Source organism: Triturus cristatus, chromosome 2_1 (genome assembly GCF_964204655.1).
Source record: "Triturus cristatus chromosome 2_1, aTriCri1.1, whole genome shotgun sequence".
Taxonomy (NCBI): domain Eukaryota; kingdom Metazoa; phylum Chordata; class Amphibia; order Caudata; family Salamandridae; genus Triturus; species Triturus cristatus.
In genome coordinates this window covers 295,896,594-295,922,212 of record NC_140581.1, presented here as the reverse complement: position 1 = coordinate 295,922,212, position 25,619 = coordinate 295,896,594, and positions in this window count along the sequence as shown.

Below are 25,619 nucleotides of genomic sequence, written 5' to 3'. Positions count from 1 at the left end.
TTTTGATTACCATGCCACCCCAGTTTAGGCCTGGCCATATGCAAATCAGTCTTGGCCATGTGCCTCATGGGAACCGTCCACCCCGAACTGCCAAGCCAGGTCCTCCCTGGACTGGAAACCAGCATCCTAGGACCGGTTTCAGGGTTTCACCCCCCTTCAGCCAGGATAGTCTGAATCCAGTGGCACAGTGATCCCGGTACCCACTTCGGGCATACCAGGCGCACTTAGGGCGAGAAAGCAAAAGACACACAATTGATGGACGGAATGCAGAACCAATCAAAACATTCACCCCCAGTCTAGAGATCTGGGTTAAATCCATCATTCTTTTGCTCACCATGCCACCTTAGTTTAGGCCTGGCCATATGCAAATCAGTCTTCACCCTGTGCATCATGGTAACAGTCCAGCTCGAACTGCCAAACCAGGTCCTCCCTGGACCAGAAACAAGCATCCTAGAACCGGTTTCGGTGTTTCACCCCTCTTTAGCCAGGACAGTTTGAATTCAGTGGCACAGTGAGCCCGGGACCCATGTCTGGACATACCCGGCTACTTATGGCGACAAAGCAAAAGACACACAATTGATGCACGGAATGCAGAAAAAATCAAAACATTCACCACCAGTCAAGAGATCTGGGTTAAATCCATCATTCTTTTGCTCACCATGCCACCCCAGTTTAGACCAGGCCATATGCAAATCAGTCTTGACCCTGTGCCTCATGGGAATAGTCCAGCCCCAACTGCCAAGCCATGTCCTCCCTGGACCAGAAACAAGCATCCTAGGATGGGTTTTGGGGTTTCACCCTTCGTCAGCCAGGATAGCTTGAATGCAGTGGCACAGTGAGACCGGGACCCACGTCTGGGCATACCCGGCACACTTAGGGCAAGGAAGTAAAAGACACACAATTCCCCAGAGTGAGGGTTGATATGTAATTGATCAAATCAGAATGTTTAACTTGTTGCTTCCTAGAGTGCACACGCCGGTTCTGAAATCCCCACGCATGTAGAGCTGCCAGTTAACAAGAACTAGGACAAACATCACAGTGAGCCTGCTGCATTAGTCCCTGGTGGGACTGTGACATTTGCATGTGGGATGATGGGAGGCAATAGAAATGCACTCATATGCAATAAGGTTGCATCCATTAGCAAGACTTTGCATGCCAGAACTCAGCGCGCACACCACAGCGCTCTGGCATGCCAGCTAGTTTCAGTCAGTATAGAGGCGCTACGGCTTGACACCCAAGGCAGGCGCTATCCGTATAATGCGTGACAAGGTTACAGGGACGTTATAGTTAGGAAATAAATTTAGAAGAACCTTAGAAATTTACAGAAAAAAGAAAGGTTACTGGGACATTATAGTTAGGTACAGATTTCACATGCACAAAACCATAGAAGTTTAGCAGTTACAGTTACCTAAGCTAACTATAACTTATGCCCCACAATGCACTGCTTATGACCTCACATATTGCATTACTCATGACATCAGTAAAATCCTCACTGATGACATCTCAAATGACATCACAGGTGATATCATCTACCAATGTAAACATCAATATATTTTGTAAAATACCTTTTTTTTAAAAATAATGACAGAAAAAGGATGTCAGACATACAGCACAGAGTCCACTGTACGCGTAACCACTACTTCACTCAGCTATTACTGAAGAGAGAGTTTTTTGCAGATAGTCCTGCTTCTTGAAATGCATTGCTCTAATAACTAATCACCAAAATAACAAACCAACCATACAAGTTACTCTATCACAAACCAGAACACCCCCATTCATCAACACAAAAAGATGTTTTAGTGGATATCTCTGTCTTACACATAGCACCACAACAAGCACTCAGTTCAGAGGTCTTAGTGGATAAGGCACTATGTCACAAATAACTAGTAAAAACATTATTGATCCTAGACAAAGGTGTGAGCAGAGAAGTGAGTCTGTTTCAAAAGTTTACTACACTGAGTCACCACCCTACAGAGAGGTCTTAATAAGAAATGAATTTGTAATAAACTACTAGCATAGTCATTCATCACAAAGGAAACAGGTCTAAGGAAACTGGTCAGTATGTCATACAAGAGAACTGTACTGAACCACCACTATAGTGTAAAGTCTTAATGAACAGATTATACTGTCACAACATACCACCATAGACATAGATAACCAGGGGACACATGTCCGTGTACAGACTAGTCCAGTGGTAAATAGTACATCTACTTTAAAAGTAGAATTATACTTAATATACTTTGTGTCAAAAATACTAAAACTCATTAGTACTATAAGAAAATATGAATTTAATTATGCAGTACATCAATATATATTATTCAGTGTGAAAATGTTTTACAAAACATACTTACTAGACGATGTCATCAATGATGTCATCAGTGATGTCATTTGAATGTCATCAGTGATGTCACTGACCATGTCATGAGTGATTTAAAATGTGATGTCATGGGGGCGTGGCTTAGCAAGCCAGCATGACGGACGTGTTCTAAGTAGGCTCAGTCCAGCCCTTCACTTATCTTGCATTGATCCTGCTCCTCTGGCCACGATACCCCCCTGCTTGCTGTGTCTGGTGGTAGGGAGACGAGGCAATGCTCGCTGGCGGCATTTGTGGGCCTGTGCTGTCTTCTGTAGCTGTGGTGTGGCGGCGATCGGCCCTGAGGCCTGCGGGCAGAACTGAGACCGCCGCCTCGCGTGCGGCCCAGCCAGCGGATCCTGCAGTGGCGGAGCAGTTGCCGATGTCATAATCCCCGCAGGTGGCACGGAGTGGGGCACCTTTCTTCACCAAGATTGCTGTGGGTGTTCCTGGCGGAGTGGAGTGGTTCCCCCCTCGTCAATCAGCGGTCTTTCGGACCGCGAGGGAGCGTATAGAAGGTTGGTGAGCCACCCGGCTGGGGAGCTTCCGGCCCGTTGGTGACCCTGAGGCTGGTCCGCTGGTATTTGTTTCCAGCCTGGAGGCACCCGCGGTTGGCAGGGGCTGCTGTTTCAGAGGCCTGCCCAGCCTGAGACCTTGCCTGACTTGCCGTCTGGGCCTGTTGGTGCCTGGGGATCGGGGCCCGGTGCGTAGCCCCCTGGATGCATTTCCAAGGAGTTTTGAGCTGTGGAGGTGGGCCCATTCTCTATTGGTCACAGGTGGGCTCCCGCCCATCCATTGTGAGCCCCCGGCGCTTCCCAGCTTTTACTGGGACCGCTTCTCCGCGTTAGGCGGCCAGATTGGGCCGGGGTGAGGACCCAGGAGATGCGGGGTGAGTGCCTGTGTGTCCCATTGGGCCCTGGGGCGTGGTGTGGAGGCCTGTTGTCAGCGGTCTGCCCTTTCCTGGGGGGCCTGGGTCTCCCGCCTTTTCCCCCCTCTCTTTCCCAGGTATGAGTGGGGGTTCGGTGGTACTGTGGGACCACGTGGGGGAGTGGGCTGGTGACCACGGCCCACTAAGTGTGCAAATCCTGTTGGACTAGTGGATTTTTTGACGGACTTGTGGGGACTGACATCGATGGCCAAGTCTCTGGGGGCATAGTGAGGTGGGCCCGTGCTGTACTTTTTCGTCGTCCTGGCTGACCCCCATCGCCCTCTGGTTCACTGCTGGGCATTGGGATTCGCCTAGCTGGGGATCGCTGTCGAGTAGATTGGAGTGGGGCTGTCTTGGGGCTCAGGAAGACCGGCTAGTGCACCTCGACGGCCACATTGGAGGCTGGATCGAGCTGTGTGGACCGTTGCCGGACAGCAGTACCGCCCCGTGCTCTTTGCGCTGCCCTGCACTCCGGAGGTGAACGTTGACAGCACCTGCATATTTGGAAGGGGGATCACGAATGTATACCCGGCCTGCCATGACGAGAGACAAAATCGGTGGGGGGTCTTCCAAGCAAAGTACGCTGGACAAGTTTGCAGGCCCTGTGGGCTCCACAGCGGCAACGTGTGGGGCCGAGGGAGGGGTTCCGGACAATGCTGCCCTCCTGGTGATGTTGAAAATTGAAACAGCGATATGATTAAACATTCACTAAAGACATGAATTCCCCTTCCTTGGACCAAGTTTCTCTTCTTATGTTGACTAATGTCTGGACTCCATTTTGTATTGTCGTGTCTCCACGTGCTCAGCACGAGAAGAGTCCTATCTTCGTGTCAGTTGCTCTCATAATCTGCCTAGTAACAGTCTATAAATAGCTCCTTTGTCCGTCTGGCGCATGCCCAGACTTGACCACATCTGTTATCAGTTAGCCCTTGCTTGACCATGTTTTCGCGGGCTTAGGAGTGTGTTAACTCCGCCCACATATTGATTCTGTATCGAAAATGACCATAAAAGGTAATGAATTTTGCTTCATGTTGTATCCACCCACTTATGAGCCCCTCTGTTGTGTATAAAAGGGGACTATGTACGCAAATTCTTTGTGCTACTCTATGCAATACTGAAGAGTGTTGTATGGGTTGTAGGACCACCCTTAAGGGTTAATAAACTCTGTCTTTGTATTTGCAGTTTCCGTGCCAACTTCCTTTTAGCTTTCGTTACAGAAGGGCGAACCCTTGTATTTGCGGGCCTAGCTGGGGCCTGTATTCATCAATTGGCGCCCGTCACGTGGGGCTCATCGGCGACTCGGATGCTCGAAGGACTGGTCGTGACGAAGGTGAGGAATTTTGCCGGGGATGTGATCACTGCCAGTGGCGTTTTAGTCCTGGCATCCCGAGGTTTTCTTCCTTCCCTTCCGAACTGACCTTCTGGGCGGCGCCGGTCCTCGACTGAGACCTCTTCTGTCGGTTTGCCGCGACAGCCGTTTGGGCGAATTTTGGAACTTGGCAGTTGGAACCTGGACACTCTTGATTGGTAAGAACCGTTGTACGGTACTTGCTCCGAGTTTTGAAGCCTGGGTTGGCTATTTGAGTTTGATTTGTGATGACCGGTCATATCTTGTATTGATTACTGTGAGAATATATGCGTTGCAACACATATAGGCAGGTAATATGGAGATATTTCTCCGGAGTTGTGTAAATTTGAACGGTGCAAAGTTTAAGTGCCATTTTTTTTATAATACTGCATATTTTGCATTATTTTTGAGCATGCCTGCCTTTAGCGCACTCCGTAAGTGGTGCTGCTGCTTTGGAAACCGGTTGAACCTCGAGGAATCGGCTCCAGCCCCCCCAGAGGGGACTCCTAATAGGGATATGTATGTGAAGCATGGTCTTTCTTCTATAATGTACAGCACAGTATGGAGGAAATACACCAAAAAGGATCCTGAGTTGCGCTGGCCTTTGTATGGATCGTTTGATATGCGTAAGATTGAGTATGTGGAACAGTGTATGTGTAAACGGCGTGCTCGGCAAGAAATGTTTGAATGTGTACGGTTATGGGTGAAGGAAGTGCGTGAGCGAGAGAAACGTGAGAAAGTGCTGTTTGATAAAGAGCAACGGAAAAATGATCATGTGCGAGCACAGGAAGCGAAGCGTCGGGAGGAAAGAGAACTGGCGGAGAGACAAGAGAAAGAGCGTAGGTTGCAAGTCTCGGGTCAATATGCTGTCCGCCAGCCACTTTATCCTGTCCTTACTAATCTTGAAGATGATTTTTATTTATTAGATCGTTCTCCGCACCCTTATGTTGGTGCGTCCGCCCCGAGATCACAGGAGTCTGGAATGGTTAAGGATAAGGTAGACACGCGGTCTATGTTATCAGTTGAGCGTATGGGTGAGCTTCGGAAAATTTCTCTTCGTGCACTTAAGGGCAAGTTATCCCTTGCTGAATTGTTGGACTCTTTGGAAAAGTGGCGGGATAGAGAGAAGTTGTATTTTCTGGAAACCTTGTCTGATGAAGTGATTACTGCCTTTCGGAAATACTCAGAAGTTTTTGAGCCTGATGATGTAGTATTAGATGCTAAAGCATTATGTAACAGTGTTTTTTCTCCCTCTAAGGCGCCTGATGCGGTCCGACGGCTGTTTGCATTGCGGGACGCGGCGAGTGACCTTAAAGAGAGAGCGCGCCTAAAGGCAGGGGAGGAGGAGCAGTCGGATCCACGTATCGGCGATGACCAATGATCTACTTCCCACTCAGATAAGAGCGAACTAGTGCATGCTAAACCGATGCGAGAGGCGGCACCTTTGTATGTTCCTCCTAAAGGAGCGGGAACTAGTTCGGATATTACTTCCGCCGATGCTAAGGGATATTTTGTGTATAATTGGGTCTATACTCCCTGGCATAGGGCTGATGTTATGGCATTAAAGAATGCATTGCCTGAGCCCCGCAAGAATCCAGCGGCCTTTTATGAAGAGGTCGAAGGGGCCTTGAATTCTTGTACTATGACTTTAGCAGATATAGACTTGTTCTTTGGGCTCATTTTACCACCGGATATGTGGAGATCTGTGCGGAAGGTGGATGATCAAGCCGCTTTTCCAAATGGTCTGAGATTGAGGGTGAGGATAGGGAGAGAAAACCCGCGCAAAAACCACCGCGGATTATTTTAGATCTTCCTGCTGCTATCTTGACCAAGTTGAAAACGATTATTCCCCCTAAAAAGATTGACTGGAATATGTTAGCATCGTGTAAACAGAAGGTTGATGAATCAGTCTCAGATTTCTTTACACGCTTTGAGGAGACATGATTTCAGTGGTCAGTCACTTACGGATGATACGGGTCGACATCTTTTTGTGGATAAATATGTGGTGAATTTATTACCGGGAAAAGCAGCTCGTTTAAAAGCGAGTGAAAGTTCTTGGTCCACCTCGTCTCCGGCATCCCTCCTGACTATGGCTCAGTATTATGAGCGTCAGGAACATGAAGCGAAGGGAAATGAGGAGAAGAAAGTGAAAGATTTGAAAACTAAGGTGATGTTAGCACAAGTATATGGTGCGCATCGTCGGGGTGTAGAAAGAGGTAGGGGAGGATTCTATGGTCCCCCTTCGGGTCGGTCAGATGTAAATAGAAATCAATGTGCGTATTGTAAACAGTCGGGTCATTGGGCCAGAGATTGTCCGGTGTTGTATGCATCTCGTCAGGGACGTGGTCAGGGACCACCGAGAGGTAGAGGGGGCTTCTCGAATTTCAGAGGGAATTCTAATGATCGTGCTCGTTTTGAACCTAACGCACAGCAACGAGATAGACCCAATGTATTTGATCGGCAAAATCAGTATCAGATGTCTGGGACTGACCGCTCTGGGTACCATGATTCGCAGCATGCATAGGATTGCGTTGGATGGGGGTTAGAATCAGTTGAAGTGCCGGTTGATCAGAAGGGTCCTTATGTTTCAGCAACTGTTTTGGGTTCTACTGATCGGTTCCTAGTTGATACAGGAGCTACCCGCAGTGCGCTGTCCAAACAATTGGTTCCGAGGGCTCCCCCATCTGGCTTAATGGTTACATCGGTAGGGTTTGATGGTACACTCTCTCGAAGCCCTCTTTCCCGACCCCTTGCATTCCATGTTGACCACTTTTCTGCGCCCTGTCCGTTTCTGCTTGCCCCGAACACGCCTGACAACATTATGGGTCTTGATATGCTCAAGTACTTCAGAGCAACGATCCGCTGCTCCCCTACTGGAGTACGTGTGATCTTAAATGATAATCACCCCATGACAGAACGGATGTGTGTGGTTGCGGAGGATACTGCATTAGCTTCCCTCCCTCATTCTTTGTGGGCCACTTCGGCTACCGATGTGGGACAGATGGTGATTCCGCCTGTCCACATTAGTGTCCAGGAGGGTGCGGTGTTACCGCACCTCCCTCAGTATCGTATTTCCCAGGAGGGGGAGGAGGCACTCATACTAATTGTGCAGGATTTGATTAAGGTGGGAGTAGTGGAGGAAGTTCCCTATAATGTCTGCAACAGTCCCATTTTACCCATTTTGAAGAAGGATACCGATGCCAGGGTTTCTCGTTTTATTATTGACTTAAGGGAAGTGAACAAGATTGTGATACCCCAGTATCCAGTGGTTTCTGATATCACGACGTTACTTACTCTGGTCCCGCCAACGGCGACCACGTTTTCAGTTATTGATTTGAAAAATGCTTTCTTTTCCATTCCTATCCACCCTGATAGCCGATATCTTTTCGGTTTCACTTTGGATAATAGGTCTTATAGATTTTGTAGAATCCCTCAGGGTTATACAGAGAGCCCTAGTATTTATAGTCAAGCATTGAAAAGGCAATTGGATTCCTTTGTTCTGCCTGAGGGTGTCGCCCTTCTACAATATGTCGATGACATCTTGTTGGCGGCCGACACTCCTGAGTTGTGTGAGCAGTGTACGTTATCCTTGCTTTCCTTTTGGCATCTCACAATCACAAAGTGTCGAGGAAGAAATTGCAATTTTGTAGACCAAAGGTGACTTATTTGGGTCACCTTTTGTCTAAGGAGGGGCGTGCACTCACACCAGATCGTATTCAAGCAATTTTGGACACGCCAGTACCTTCCACACAGAAGGATGTGCGTGCATTTTTGGGTCTTGCTTCTTTCTGTAGGCAATGGATATTAGGGTTTTCACACATAGCTAAGCCATTGTTAGCACTTTTGACAAAAGACACACCGATCCCTCTTCCCTGGTCAAATGAGTGTGAAATTGCCTTTCAGCAATTACGACAAGCCCTGTGTTCAGCACCAGTGTTAGGTACCCCTGATTATACGAAGCCATTTTCACTGTACGTGCATGAGAAAGATGGATGTGCATTATCAGTTTTAGTGCAGATGCACGGCGACAAGCAGCGCCCTTGTGCATATTTTTCGGCTGTACTTGATCCTGTTGCCCGAGCGTTGCCTGGTTGTTTTCGCTCGGTTGCAGCGACAGCTGTGTCAATACGCCAAAGCGAGGGAATTGTGTTATCTCATAAGCTGTTGGTATTAGTCCCCCATGCTGTTGATGATGCCCTGCTTAATCAGACAAAGACGCAACATTTGACCAGTGCCCGTTTAACGGGATATGAGTTGACGCTTTTGGCTCCTCATATTACGTTAAAGAGGTGTGCAACGTTAAATCCAGCCACATTGTTGCCGTTCCCGGAAACTCAGTCTGAAGCACGAAAAGCACATGATTGTATTCTTGTGACTGAGGAACAGACAAAGGGTCGTATTGATCTTCAGGATACGCCCTTTACAGATGTAGATGGAGAACTGTGGGTGGACGGATCATGCCTGAGGCTACCAGATGGTACGACTTCAGCAGCATATGCAATTACCACATTACAAACAATAGTGGAGACTGCACGCATACCGCAGAAATCAGCTCAAGCAGCGGAACTGATAGCATTAACACGAGCATGTGAGCTCAGTGCAGGATTGTGTGTGAATGTTTATACAGATAGCCGCTATGCCTTCGGAGTAGCGCACGATTTCGGCCTACTCTGGAAGGAGAGAGGCTTTCTAACGTCACATGGAGCACAGATAATGTATGGGGAGTTAGTTCACAACCTTTTGACTGCATTAACATATCCAAAGAAGATTGCTATAGTTAAATGTAGTGCCCATAAGAAAGTGGTTGATAAAGTTGGAGAAGGGAATGCTTTAGCAGACCGGGTGGCACAAGAGACTGCGATGCAGCCTGGTGCTACTGCAATGTATGTTGTGAAGTCACAGGCAGAAAGATGGCACGATGCTAGGAGAGAAGTGCTGGAAATACAGAGGACCGCTTCCGATAAGGAACGGGAGCAATGGTCCAACGATGGAGAATTAGATGATGAAGGGTGTTGGAGAAGTAAGCAGATGGATAAGTGGAAGTTACCCACAGCCTTTGTACAACCTATGGTTCAGATGGCACATGGACTAGCGCATGTCGGAGCTTCCGCAATTGTTAAATTACTCACACGAGTTTGAGAGCATCCGGAGATAGCTAGTACGGCAAAGAGGGTAGTGCAGACTTGCATGATTTGCCTGAGGTATAACCCAGGAAAGGGTACACGAACTCCAGCAGGAGGATTTGCGACACCTACTGCACCCTTTGAGGTTTTGCAGATGGATTACATTCAGCTCGAGCGCTGTAACAATCTGAAGTATGTTCTAGTAGTGGTTTGTGCCTTCAGCAAATGGGTTGAGGCATACCCTACGAAAGATAATACTGCAATGACTACAGCCAAGATGCTATTGAAGGAGTTCTTCCCTCGATATGGTGTTTGCAGATTGTTGTGGAGTGATAACGGACCTCATTTTATAGCAGACGTTATCAAGTATGTCCTGAAAGGCCTGGGAATTACCCCAAAATTTCATGCAGTGTTTCACCCTCAGTCTGCGGGATTGGTCGAGAAATATAATGGTACTCTGAAGCTTAAGATCGCGAAGATTCAAGCTTCGACTTCTTTGACTTGGCCAGACGCTTTACCGCTGGCATTATTGTCAATTAGATCGATACCGCATTCTCGGACCGGTCTCACACCTTACGAGATCGTGTTTGGACGCCCAATGAATATTTGGGGTCCACCAAAACCGAGGTTAGTGTATGACGTACCTTGTGTAATGATGAATGATTATCTGGCACAGTTAACGGATAATTTGGTTTCTATTCACCAACAGGTTTGAGAAGCGCTCCCTGATCGGTCCACAGGTGAAGGACATAACCTCCGGCCTGGGGATCATGTCATGATCAAGGTGTTCGAAAGGACGAACAGTCTGGAGCCGAGATGGGTTGGTCATGAGCAAGTCTTGCTCGCAACGAGGACAGCTGTGCGGGTTTCCAACCGGAAGAACTGGATCCACACCTTGCACTGTCGTAAAGTGCCGCCTGGATTGGTGGAGCCTGCTGTGTTGACCGACCATCGAGAACTCCTGACTGCGGAGAAAGGCCGTGCTGTGGAACCGAGCGACACTGAGGAGCACTACTTTTATACCCTCCCGTATCAAGAATTGAAGCATCGTTAGTCTTATTTGAATAACACCTTCATCCAGATGTTGCATCATACCCATGTTGCTACGAATGCTACGAATTGTTGGATATGTGGTATGATGCCAGCTCATCAGAAGAAAGGAGGAACGCCATTCATACCTCTTCCTTTCTCTCACAATGGCTCATGTAGAGCATGGTACACTTTGCTTTTTGCCACACGGAAACCTACAGTGGGACGACTACTTTTCAGACTTAATAAGGAATGTCATCAAGATAAAGATGGTTATCCACAAGCGAATGGGACAATATGGGAATGGGAAGAATATCGACCAGACAATGAATCGATCCCCTACATTTTCACGAACACCAGAGACACTACAAGGAATTAACAATTTGTGATTCAAGTGGCACAAGCTGAAGCGGACCTGTGTGTCCAGAGTGTGGGTTATATTCCTGTTGGTGTTAGCGATTGTATTATTGTATTGAACATAGACGGGTTGAATAATAGTACTTTCTTAGCCTCCCATAACACAGGGAATAAGGGTTATTATTGTTTGCCAGCTGGCTGGTCAGGAGTATGTTATGTGGCATTCTTATTACCTCCTGTATTCTTGGCACCTGCATCTTATCATAAAGATTTGAAGTTGTTGAATAATGTGACTGTAAATAGGTATAAACGTACTCTATCTATTGATGATGTTGATCAAACTGATATTAGCTTGCAGCAGTATATTGATTTTAACTTAGGATTGTTTTTCTTTGTTGGAGCTGCCCTAAATAGTAGGAAAGTTCGAAGATTAACAAGAGTTGTAGAGGCTGTGACAAATCAAACCGCTGCTGCTCTTGGGAATCTTACAGAAGAATTACAAATTACTAGAATTGTTGCATTACAGAATCGTATGGTATTAGATGTTATGTTAGCTGACCGAGGTGGAGCATGTAAAATTATCGGAAGTAGTTGTTGTGTGTTTATTCCTGACCACACGCCATCAGTTTATAATGCTATCAATAAATTGCATAAAATTGCAGCTGAAATCCATACAGAAAATGGCACTGGACCTTTTCTGGATGGTTTTGGGCATTGATCACTACATGGGGGTGGAAGGTTTTGACTGGTCTCTGCATTATTGTAGCAATTCTGTTTTCTTGTTGCATTTGTGTCCAATGTGGTCCTTTACTCTGTTCTCTATGTGTGTCATTTTGTATTCCTGATAAGAAAGCTACTGCCAATGTCACCTATCAGAAACATTTAACCAAAGAGGTGGAAGAGATGATGAAAATTGACATATACGATGATTATCCTAATAAGCCGGATGTCTTCAGTAAATGCTGAAAGGGTCGTCTGTTGAAAATTGAAACAGCGATATGATTAAGCATTCACTAAAGACATGAATTCCCCTTCCTTGGACCAAGTTTCTCTTCTTATGTTGACTAATGTCTGGACTCCATTTTGTATTGTCGTGTCTCCACGTGCTCAGCACGAGAAGAGTCCTATCTTCGTGTCAGTTGCTCTCATAATCTGCCTAGTAACAGTCTATAAATAGCTCCTTTGTCCGTCTGGCGCATGCCCAGACTTGACCACATCTGTTATCAGTTAGCCCTTGCTTGACCATGTTTTCGCGGGCTTAGGAGTGTGTTAACTCCGCCCACATATTGATTCTGTATCGAAAATGACCATAAAAGGTAATGCATTTTGCTTCATGTTGTATCCACCCACTTATGAGCCCCTCTGTTGTGTATAAAAGGGGACTATGTACGCAAGTTCTTTGTGCTACTCTATGCAATACTGAAGAGTGTTGTATGGGTTGTAGGACCACCCTTAAGGGTTAATAAACTCTGTCTTTGTATTTGCAGTTTCCGTGCCAACTTCCTTTTAGCTTTCGTTACAGAAGGGCGAACCCTTGTATTTGCGGGCCTAGCTGGGGCCTGTATTCATCAGCGATTACACAATCCAGGGACACCCTTGATGCCAAAATTGGGCCGGTGGGTTCAGACGTTATTTTGCTGCGCCAAGATCTGTGGAATGTGGTGGCACGCATCACCGAGACTGAGACACGGATCTCGGGGGTGGAGGATGTGGTGACGACCCTGCAACAACGAGTGGCCTCTCTGGAGAATGCACAGCGGAGTTTGGCGTCCAGGGTGGAGGATGCAGAGGGCCGAGCGCGATGCAATAATTTCCACTTTGTTGGTTTTCCGGAGGGGTGTGAGTCTGGAGACATGGAGAGGTTTATTGCCCAGTGGCTGGAGAGCTGGCTGCCCCCGACTCCCTGTCTAAATGCTTTGTGGTTTTGATTTGATTTGATTTGATGTGGATTTATATAGCGCGAATTGCTGCCCAGGGGCGTCCAAGCGCTGAGAATGCCAGATCCGACAGAGGGGAAGAGAACACGGGAGAGGGGGGCGGGTTAGACTGAATTAAACAGGAAGGTTTTCAGATGTTTACGGAATGTCGTAAGGTTAGAGTTGGATCTTAGATGCGGTGGAAGGGTGTTCCAGGATCTCGCTGCGTTGTAGGAAAAAGACCTGCCTCCCGCTCTGGATCTCCTTACTCTCGGGGTGACTGCCAAGAAGGACTGATCTGATCTTAAGTTCCTGTTTGGTCTGTAGTGATGGATTAGGTCCTGTGTGATCTTGGGGCCAGAGTTCCAAAAAGACTGGTGGGCTATACATAGGGCCTTGAACAGCACCCTTTGACGCACAGGTAGCCAGTGGAGGAAGACCAACCCGGATCTGACTGACTGCCTACGAGGGATGTCAAGTAGCAGACGTGCAGCACAATTTTGTGCTATCTGCAACCTCCTCAGAGTGGATTCTGGGGCTCCGAGGTAGAGGACGTTATTAAAATCAAGGCGAGATTGAATCAGGCCTTGTATCGCTGCTTGCTTGGCTTCCATAGGAAGAAGGGGGAAGATCTTTTTAAGCATCTTCATGATGCCAAAGCAGGTGGCCGAGAGTTTGGAGGATTGTACATCGAAGGAGAGCGATCTGTCCATCCATATTCCCAGACTTTTAATACTGTTTTTGGGGGTAGGTGGAGGGCCCATGCTGGATGGCCAGAGGGTGGTCGGGAAACTGGTGACCGAGTTGCCGAGGACCATAAGCTCGGTCTTGTCACCGTTTAGTTTCAAGGATGATAGGGACATCCAGGATTTCACCTCCTCTAGACACTCTCTGAGTCCGCTCTGTACAGGTAGGTTGGTCTCCTGTGTAAGGGAGACCACTAGCTGCGTGTCGTCCGCGTAGGAAATGATCTTAATCCCGAACGGACGGACGACATCAGCCAGTGGCCTCATGTACAGATTAAAGAGAGCCGGACTCAGAGAGGATCCCTGGGGGACGCCACAATTCAGGGAAATGCTGGTGGAAACTGAATCACCATCAAACACCCGGAAAGATCTATCCTCCAGGAAAGACCGGAACCAAGACCAGGCTCTGCCCCTGATCCCAGCCTGGGCCATACGGTCCAGCAAGGTGACATGGCTGACCGTATCGAAGGCCGCGCTGAGATCAAGGAGGATCACTGCCACTGATCCTCCTTGATCTAGGATTTTCCTTGCCTCCTCAGTGACCATGAGGAGGGCGGTCTCGGTCCCATGTTTGGGTCTAAAGCCGGTTTGGGTGGGGTCCAGAAGAAGGTGTGTTTCTAGAAAGTTGGTGAGTTGGAGATTTATGTATTTCTCAAGGACCTTGCTCGCCCAGGGGAGCAGGGATATAGGGCGGTAATTGCTCATATCCGTAGGGTCCAGACTGGGCTTTTTCAGCAGGGCCTTCACCATGGCCTGCTTCCAGACTGTGGGGACTATGCCCTTGGAGATGGAGGTATTTAACACTTCCCTTAGTGTGGGTAGGGTGGTTTGGGCGGCTGTCATTATTATCTCTGGGGGGGCAGGATCGTTGGGGGAACCGGATGTGACTTTGCGTGCTAAGGATTCTAGAAGGGGAAATTCCAGAAGGGGAAAGTGACACAGCGTGGGTGATTGAGAATTACACGCTGGCTCAACAGGGTGTAGAGGCGTAATTGACAGAGGGGAGTTGGTCCGGGGGAAGGCCGAATAGATGGAACTAATTTTCTGATGGAAGAACTCTGCGACTTTATTGCAGTGGGAAACGGGCTTGTCCACTAATGGACTAGGAGGGGGTTTAGTGAGTAGACTTATAATTTTGAAAATTTCCTTCGGCTTCGATTTGGCAAGGACAATTTTCTCCGAGAAGTAGGCGGTCTGGGCTTCTTTTATCAGGTTTTTGTAGTTCCTAATAGCTTCTCGGTAGTGGGTTTTATCAGCCACTGAGTAGTCAATTCGCCAGCGTCTTTCAAGTTGCCTACAGCACCGTTTTTTCTCTCTCAGTTCCTCCGTGTACCATGGGGCGGTTTTGTGGGAACGTTTAAGCATGATTTCCTTTTTCGGGAGAGCGATGTCCAGTGATTGGGAAATCCAGTTGTCGTAGGCTAAATTGGCTGAATCAGGGTTCTCCGTGATCATGGGACGGGTCTCTGTGAGTGCGTTGGTCCACCTGTCAATCGCTAGATGGGACCAAGTTCTCCTGAATCTAGTAATGGGGGTATGTTCAGGAGGCTTAGGGATAGTCCAATTGACAGGGATCAGGAAATGATCCGTCCATGGAAGGGGTATGGGACGGCTGGTGAGGAGATCGATGCAGTTGGTAAAGACTGGGTCTAGCAAATGGCCTTTTACGTGTGTGGGCAGGGTAACCCGTTGTGAAAGTAACAGAGCTGCTAGATCGCTTGTTAGAGTTGAAGCAGTAAGGTCGGAGGGTGAATCAAAGTGAAAGTTAAAATCACCTAACAAAATAAAGTTGGGTGAGGAAATGATACGTTCGGATATATTAGTGGGTAAGCTAACGTGGAACTGTCTCGGGGGGCCTGGTGGTCGATAGATCAGGGTGCCTGAAAGGCACTTATTGGGTGACAGTTCCATATGAAAGGTGAGACTTTCACAGTCTAGAATGGTTTCAGAAACCACTCTACAGTTGAACTGTTCTTTATATATTATGGCTAGGCCACCTCCCCTACCTTTTGGCCGGTCCTGGCGCAGGATTTGAAACCCTGCAGGAAGCGCAGCTATTATGGCTGGATCCGCTTCCAAGGAAAGCCAGGTTTCTGTAAGGAACAGAATATCAGGAGAGTATTCATCTATTAACAACATTATTTCGGCTGAATGTTTGGGAAGGGAGCGGCAGTTCAGCAAAAACATCCGAAAATTGTCAAGTGGTTTGACGGTTATAGTGGGTTTGAGGGGTTGGCGGCACTCTGGACATAGTTGAGGTAGGTTGTCGGCGAAGAATCTGTGACAGCAGTGGTTGTCCTTGGGGGCCCCCAGACTGTGAAGGAAGTGCGCACTATAGGAGATGCGATGGGTTGGTGGGGGGGCAGGGGTACTGGCCCCCGGCCCGGACTCGGCGCGGACGAGCGCAGACGAGCTTGCCTTATGCGCGCCTTCGGCGCGCCTTCGTCGCGCCCGCTGCGCTCGTCCGCTGCGCTTCCTGTGCATACACATATTTATTGGGAGGGTGTAGGGGGCGTGTCCCTCGCTTCCTCGTGGCCGATGGCGGCTGAGGAGGGCACTCCCTCTGAGCGTTGGCTCCGCTCTGGGGAATCAGGAAGTTACAGGTAAAACAATGTTAAAAAGCCTTCAATACGTGCAAAATAGCAAATTTTAAGCAGCGTGGTTCCTCTCCCGGCTGTGCCTCAGGAGGGAAATGGCATACAGCTGGCTAGTGGTCAGCGCGCTATATATCCCGAAAGTGGGCGTGGCTACGGGGGGGCGTGTCCCTCGCTTCCTCGTGGCCGATGGCGGCTGAGGAGGGCACTCCCTCTGAGCGTTGGCTCCGCTCTGGGGAATCAGGAAGTTACAGGTAAAACAATGTTAAAAAGCCTTCAATACGTGCAAAATAGCAAATTTTAAGCAGCGTGGTTCCTCTCCCGGCTGTGCCTCAGGAGGGAAATGGCATACAGCTGGCTAGTGGTCAGCGCGCTATATATCCCGAAAGTGGGCGTGGCTACGGGGGGGGCGTGTCCCTCGCTTCCTCGTGGCCGATGGCGGCTGAGGAGGGCACTCCCTCTGAGCGTTGGCTCCGCTCTGGGGAATCAGGAAGTTACAGGTAAAACAATGTTAAAAAGCCTTCAATACGTGCAAAATAGCAAATTTTAAGCAGCGTGGTTCCTCTCCCGGCTGTGCCTCAGGAGGGAAATGGCATACAGCTGGCTAGTGGTCAGCGCGCTATATATCCCGAAAGTGGGCGTGGCTACGGGGGGGGGCGTGTCCCTCGCTTCCTCGTGGCCGATGGCGGCTGAGGAGGGCACTCCCTCTGAGCGTTGGCTCCGCTCTGGGGAATCAGGAAGTTACAGGTAAAACAATGTTAAAAAGCCTTCAATACGTGCAAAATAGCAAATTTTAAGCAGCGTGGTTCCTCTCCCGGCTGTGCCTCAGGAGGGAAATGGCAATGGTTGAGCGTGAACACAGGGCCCTGATGCAGAAGCCTCCTCTGGGGGCTCGTCTGAGGCCAGTGATTGCGAAACTACTTAATTATTACAATCGGGATGGGATACTGAAGCAGGCCAGGGCCAAAGAACCGTTGCTGTATGACAATGCCGATATCCTGATTTTTCCTGACTATACTATACAGGTCCAACAACAGCGGCGATCATTCCTCGCAGCTAAGGCCTGCCTGCGAGAACTTAAGCTCCCATATGCATTGCTCTGCCCGGTGTGGGTTGTCTATCGCTCTCGTACACATTTTTTGATTCCCCAGAGGAGGTCTCCCATTGGACGGATGAGACGGTGCGGCTGCACCCTCATTCACCGCCTAGAAGAGACTCTGACTCGTCCGCGAGCGGGGTGGCCCGAAAAGTGCCTGGAGTCAGGGGGAAGTGATCTCGCCGCTCCAGGTCCAGGAGGCAGTCCAAATCCAGCGATGTCCTGTCACGTGTATTGGATCTGCTTTGGGTCACGCTGCACCAGCTGACTGATTAATTTCTGTGTTTGTGCATTTACGATTCTTAGGGGTGTTTGAAGTGGCCAGAGGAGCCCGACGAGGGCCAATGTTCCTGTGGGATACTCTCAGACAGGTATAGGGGCTAGGAGACGATGGGCTGTAGTTTGGGGATCCATTGACGGGTGAGGGGTGGTACCTCCTGTTGGGGTCTGCCTGCTCTGTCTGCCGCAACAGGTACTTCACTGTTCATGAGGTGTAGGGTGGGGGCAGGGAGTTGGTTGGGTTGTTTGGGGGAATTGTTGTTGTTCTTTTATCGCACTGTCCAATTGCAGGTCGGGGCTGGGCTATGCTGCGAGTCCTGGGCCACCAGGGTTTTCCATGTTTCTGATGTTTCTGTATTGCCGCCGTTATGGGTAGACCATTAGACTCTTTGGAGTCCCTGCGCATCGTGAGCTTGAATGTCAGAGGGCTGGTAGATAAGATTAAGCGCGGAGCTATCCTTAAGCAGGCTAAGCGCGCCGGCGCCGACATCTTGATGCTGCAAGAGACGCATCTTATGGGGACTAAAGCACTATGTTTTCAGCGCTTCGGATATATACAAGTGTTCCATGCGGGCTTTGTGTGGGGATCCAGGGGAGTAGCAGTGTTGCTCCACAAACGAGTCCCTTATATTCACACTAGAACGTGGGGTGATGCACAGGGCAGATATCTTTTTCTTCAGGGTACACTGAGGGGTACACGATATTTGGTAGGGTTTATGCCCCACCGCTACAGTCCTGGGATTTTGTAGAGAAACTTCTGACCGTGTGGACGGATTTTCCGGAGGGCCTGGCAGTGGTTGGCAGGGATTGGAACGATGTGTTAGATGCTGCCCTTGATCGGTGGAGGTCCGACGGTGCCCTGATGGTTCGTCCTCCCACCAAGCTTCATTCCTTAGTAGGGGCCAGGATTGGGATGACCCATGGCGGCGGCTACATGGCGGGACTCGGGGGTTCACTTATCTCTCGGCAGTCCACGACTCCTTCTCTCGTATCGATTATATCTTTGTGTCTCGGGGTTTTGCGGGCAGGGTGACGGAGGCTAATATTCTTCCTCGAGGGCTTTCTGATCATTCGCCTGTGGCCATTACTATGCATACTGGTCTTGTACGTGAGCCTTTCCACATGGAATCTCCAAAATGAGGAGTATCGGGAACACATGGGGGATGCTATCGAGCAGTATTCGTCACATAATAAGGGATCGGTGCCGGCGGCGACATCTCTGTGGGAGGCGATGAAGCCCACCCTTCACGGGGTGGACATCTCCTTGTGCGCAGCAGCGCGGCAGGTCTGCAGGGAATCTCTTGTCTTGAATCTGGACGCACGCAGCAGAGATGAAGGGGGGCGGCTGTTCTGCCGCCAATTGTTGCTAGCACAGCAGGATTACTCGTCCCTATTGCTAGATTGAGCCCGCCAGGCATGGTTGGCAACTCGAAGCAGGATATATCAATGGGTGGACAAGTTGAGGAAACTCTTACATAGATTGTGCCAAGGGGCGTTGGGCTCCCGGGTCCTCCCAGGCATCGTAGGATCCAATGGGATACCGATATCGGACCCATCGGCCATCGCAGAAAGTTTTGCGATGTACTATGCAGACCTTTATGCTCCTCAGGAGTGTCTGTCAGCAGAAGTCATTGGTCGTTTTTGGATGATCTCCCCCCAGAGCTCTGACCGACGAGGTTAGTGCGGAACTGGACCGTCCATTTTCGGCAGATGAACTTTGTTCCGCCCTTCAGGAGCTGTGGCCTGGTAAGGCGCCGGGTCCTAATGGCTTCCCGAACTAATTTTTGAAACGGTACTTCCAACAGCTTGGTCCTCATTATTGCAGTGTCATGCAAGAGGCCAGGGAGCTTGGTCGTCTGCCCAGGGACTGGCGGCATGCAGAGGTGGTGGTTTTCCACAAACCCGGTAGGCCTCCCGAACACCATGAATCTTACTGTCCCATTTCTCTTCTCAACGTCGAGGCCAAGGTTCTGGCCAAGGCGCTGGCTAATCGTCTCTGTCCCCATATCTCGTCTATTGTTCCTTCGGACCAAGCGGGTATATGCCTCAGCGGGCGACCCGCCAAAATATTCATAGAGCTCATACAGCAGTCGCGGCAGCCGGGAGTTTGGGGGTCCACGCGGCCTTATTGCTCACAGACATGGATCGTGCTTTTGACTCACTGAGTTGGGAGTACTTATTCGCACTGCTACGCAGATTGAATTTAGGACCTCACTTTCTGTCCTATCTGACTACTCTACACAGACATAACGGCGTCTGTATGCGTGGCGGGTTCTGTCTCGTCGGTCTTCCCCAGGCATGGATGTCCCCTGTCACCATATTTGTTCGCCCTGGCGATGGAGCCTCTGGCCGCATGGGTTCGTATTGATGTGCAAGTGGCCGGCCTTGAATGGACCGATGGACTGTCAGACCGTATAGCTTTGTATGCGGATGATGTGCTGTTCTTTCTTACTCAGCTGGACAGGACCGGCCGCGGTTGCTGCACATCATGCAGGTGTTCGGTGAGACTACTGGCCTGTATATGAATGAGCGAAAGTCTACCCTGTGGGTCTTGGGTGGACGAGATGACCCTGGTGCCTGGGCCTCCGCGGTTCAGGTGGTGCGCAGGGGGGCTGAAATATTTGGGTGTGTTCCTCTCTGACTCGCGGTCGACTGCCTGGGATAGGAACTTAGCGCTGGTCAGCCAAGTCAATCCATCAAAGTGTACGAGCAGTAAGTTGCAACAGCTTCCAAGATGAAGTCATTGTTATCGTCAGAAAAAAGAGGCGCCATCTAGTCTAATAAACAGAACGAACATACATGTTCTTCAACAATGGGTGCCTCCAGCACCATTATAGGACAACTTGCGTGATACTCGATGTAACTCCATTGGAGGAAGCCCTTTGCAGCCGCACAGATATCCCACTGCGCCAAAACACCAAGCATAGCCACGCAGGCCATAATCCCAACACCGGAACACTCTTGCTCATGGTACACTAAGGGGCTCAATAGCAGATCAAAATCCGATACAGGAGATATTGGAGAGGCAAAGATCCACTGCCCATTCAAATGAACATTCCAAGTAGGTGAAGACTGGTTGCTGGCAAGTGTAGTATGCGAAACGAAAGGCTAATCCGTAAGCCACACTGAGTTTGGCTAAGGGCAGAGTACCGTAGCATTCAAGCATATGGCTACAAAGCATCTGCAGCCAGTCTGGGCTGTGTATGGCCACAGAAGGAGCAGCCATTTTGTAGTGGGCAAATCAACAGCAGAACTCCAGCAGCTAAATCAAGTAACAGTGGCAAACCACCGAAGACGCTGGAAAAAATAGAATGAATAAGGCTGGTATCACACCAAATATAGTTTAGAAAGAAGACACAAGGCCAGAGCCCACAACTTTAAAAAAATGGGCCAAGCCTGTAGTATGAGAGGCATGGAAAATTGTATGAATTAAAGCACTGAAATGCAGTGGGAGGTCAGTATTAAGAAGGTCTTGCACCTCTGTCCAGGTGTTAGCTACATGAAGGACAAATGTCTCATGGGCAGATGTGAGCGAAACTTCTTTTTGGGATAACAATGCTATGATTCTGCTCAACTTATTGAAGTCTGCCTTCAAGGTCGGAATGGAAGGCCAGATCAAGTTATCGAGCCTCCCGTGTGCGGGTGAAAAAAGTAAATTTTTACAGCAAACTACACGTTGTGAGACTGTCACAATGTAAGGGATGCCAGCAAGCATGCCGCAGCATTCCTCATTATTTAAAAGCAGATAACTACCGTTTGCTAGCAGGGTGAAAGTCGGTGTAATGGCTGGCACTGGCTCACCTTTTAAAACACATGCAAGATTCGGGGCCGTATGGTTACAGGCACCATGCAACTGAATATTTTTGCAAATTCTGGAATGAACTATGGATGAATCGCATGATTCACCAGTAAGATAAACCTCTTTTTCATCTCGTAGGCATCTGTATGTGAATGGTAACGACCACACCTCATCAAGGAATGCACTGCTTAAGGGTTCGAAGCGGCCTAATGGATAATGCTTCATGCATGAGCTGAACTTAAACAACGAAAACGGTAGGGTTTTTACTCTATGGATGAGCCAGACAGCAGAGTCCATTTCGGCCACAGAGAATGGCCACATCTTAAGTGTTTGTAATGTCCACGCATATAGCATAACTGAATGCAATTGATTTTGACCATGATACAAAACAGACACATCATCTTGTACAATATCAACAACAGATGAGACAATATTATCCAATGTGTAAATGTGGGAAGAACGTGTGTTAATACTATTATCAACAACTGCAAGTACCTTTTCTAAATTAGCCTGGTCTATTGCCCTTAAACGTGAAGCAGCTTCAATTTGAAATAGCTTTCAGATTTCATTATAAGCTGCATACATAAATCTTTTTGATCTAGGACGAGCAGGCCTCTTTATAAAAACTGTCAAATCAATGTCACTTGATAATAACGACAAATGTTGTTTCACTGACGTTATTGGTGAGTGTTGTAACCAATTTTGACATAACTTTCCCACTGAATAGGTGGTAACTGAATGGGGTTTAGAAAAACGTGGATCAGGCCTATCCTGTGTGTAGCCAGGAGACTTGACATGGAAACAGAGCTGGCAAGCATCTGCACTGGTCTGCCAAACCAACCAACCTAAGGGGTCTAGATTAGAAATATTAAAGGTATCATTTGTAAACAATGATTTCAAGTCTTCAATGGAATAATCTGTATGATTGCTCCAGTTCTGATAGGTAGCCAGAGCAGGAATTATAGGGGCATTAATCTGTTTAGAAGTAGCCAAACCAAAACAAGTAGTCTGATAGACCGAATCATTTAAAAATAAAATCTGAGTTGGGATGAGGCACGCGCGATATAAAGCTTCTGTGCCCTGCAACTGCCAGGGTCTAGAACCCCAAACAGATTTAAGATCTATAGCCACCCACCGACAAGTTATCAATGAAGGATTTGGAATACAATAATTTTGTGTGTGAGAGCATCACCTTGGGATTGGATGAAGTATTTAACCTAAAATAGAATGACTCCAGTTTTGAACTTATCAAAATCTGTAAAATACGAGAATCTTTTCAAAAGCGTTTTTGAGCTGCCGGCCAAGGGATTCGGGCAATGTTCCCACTGTGTGTAATTAAAAACATTTCTAAATGTATTAGCTTTATGCAGGTAGTGATGTCCATAATACTGGTAGCAAAACAAGTCAGCATAATTTGCAGTATTTAAATATAAATCTTCAGCATCAAATGCAGCATAATACTTCAAATCAGAAAACAAAGATTTTATGGCTTGTATGTCCCAATCATCAAACCGTATGTTGTGTTTCACTACATCACCCATTGAAACACGCAGTACATTGGGTACATAAATTAACTCTGTAGGGCCATGAATTTGGAAATCCACAGCATCCCAAACAATGCCATCTGCAACTGGCCAGGCGGTGATGTTGACAAAAGTCTGATCTCTTTTTATGATGGGAGAAGAAGATTGCGGAGCGAAAGTTCAATCAACCAGTTTTACAGCAGAGCGTTCAGGTAGGTAGTGACCATTGATTAGAATGAAAAAAAAGTCACAAATCCTATTGACATGAACAAATAAATGGCGATGAGCACCAACCAGATGTATGTCCAAGGTGGTACCAAATAAGTCTTTTTAAACCATGTTACAAAAATAGAGAATTTGGTAGGGTTCCAATGATGATGTGGAATTTGAGTCAAAAGAAAAACGTGACTGGTTAAGGGTATCCGGTTGAAAACCAGGCACTGACTCGGTAGTGGGATAGCATATTCAGTTTCTTCATTGTGACTGGGAGCAGGGTGGATTAGCAAGGGATTAGAAGCAGAGTCTATCTCTATGACAGTGTAACAATGCGTGCTGTCAAAAGCGCCCAACACTGGATTCCTGGATATTGCTGGACAGGAAGCAGCTGGTGTTATACTATTCATGATCGGCCAGACATTGTAGCTTGACATTGTCCACTGCGATGTATCTGTTGTCTTTGCGACCAGGAAGTGGTGGTAAAATAACTGCACAAGTACCCTTCACGCCAAGCACTGGGACAGGTGCACTATAAGAGGGGCCAAACTCTTTTTTGTTCTCCATCTTCTCTTGCACCAGGTCTCCGACTTTGGGTAGCCAGCCGACTCCCGCAATCTGCAGTGCTGCATCAGTTGCAGAGGGTAAATGTTCCTTTGCAAGACTGTCTCGGGTCTCTTGTAGTTTCTGTAGTATAGCAGAATGATTATCAACATCAAATGATGCGGCAGCCACCGCCATGTCTAGACCATCAAGGTCTGGCACAAACATGCCAAAGATCATCTCGTATGGGGTCCGCCCACCCAGAGATCTTCTAGGGAGATTATTTAGTGCACTTTGTATGCTATACTAATGGGCAAACCAGTTCCTGCCAGTACCTAAAACTCTAGCTGTCAAGGATTGCTTTAAGTCACGGTTCATTCGCTCCACAACTGAGTTGCCCTCAGACCTGTATGGAGACAAAAATTTGACCTGCGCTCCCAAAGACCTCATGGTATCCTTCTACGCCTTAGAGGCAAATGCGGTACCCTGGTCCAAATGTAAAGTGCCACATGCAAAAATTCCCCAAAAAAACACGCAAATCCCTGATGACAGTTCGTGCATCAGCACTGCGTTGTGGCCACACCCAAAGAAAATGTGTGCGCGAATCAACTGCAACTAAGATGAATTTATAGGCAGTATCTGAAGAAAATGTATCACAGTGATCCAGATAAACACATCCAAAAGGTCTATTTGAAATGCATACCTGCGTTTGTGGTGGGCGTGTTACCGTGGAGGGTTTAATCTGTTGACAAATGTCACAAGAAAGCACATAATTACGGAATTGTTTATCTAAGTCATGCCGCCAGTAACGCTGCTGCAAGATAGAAACAGTCACAGACACTCCAGCATGGGCCGAAGCCATGCCTTCGTGTGCGGCTGTCATCAGCGAAAGTCTGCGGTCCACGTTGGGAATCAACCTGTCACCAATGTCATGAATTCTCACATAAGGAACTTTATCAGGACTTAACGAATAAGAGTACTTAGAAGGGAAACCCTGCGGGTAATTACCACCCTTCTCTGTAGCAGCTTTTGCTGCCAAGATGTCATTATCAATCTTATTTATGGATCTTGTAACTGCTGCAACTGAACACGTGGCTACTGCTGATTTAGCTGCTTCATCAGCCAAGCTATTGCCTACCGCGTGTACTCCTAAGCGCTGGTGGCCTAGAGTATGAATCATATGTGTGAGAGGCAGACGTTCTTTAAGATCTGTGACTCGAACCCAAAGCATTTTATGCTTAATTGCACTGCCTTTAGAATCACGGTAGTCATTTTGAGACCAAAAGAATAAGTTGTCATTAAAAGACTGAACACAGTAGTAAGAATCACCTACAATTAAAACAATCACATTAGGATCTGCAAACTCCAGAGCAAGTACCAGAGCACGCAGCTCTGCCCAATTGGGCCGTACAGTCACCTAGTGTGTGCACAACACTGGACTTGAACTCTCCGTTCACTATGGCACCTGCCACAATTGCGCAAGCTGACGAATAAGAATGCTTTGACCCGATCGCCGGTATAAATGATACAATGGTACTCCTCCAACGGTCGCATTGACATAGTAGCAGGATGAACAAATTTATACTGTAAAAACTCCTGTGTTTTCAGGGAGGAGTCAAAATAAATGTGACATCCGGAGATGTCAACAAAGTAGCCCATTGTATCCAACGTGGATGTAAAGCCTTTGAGTTTGGTACACTTACCTTTGTCACTGCTTCAAGAGCAGGATATGGTGTCACTACCAAAATACGTTTCCCCTGCGCCAGTGCGCG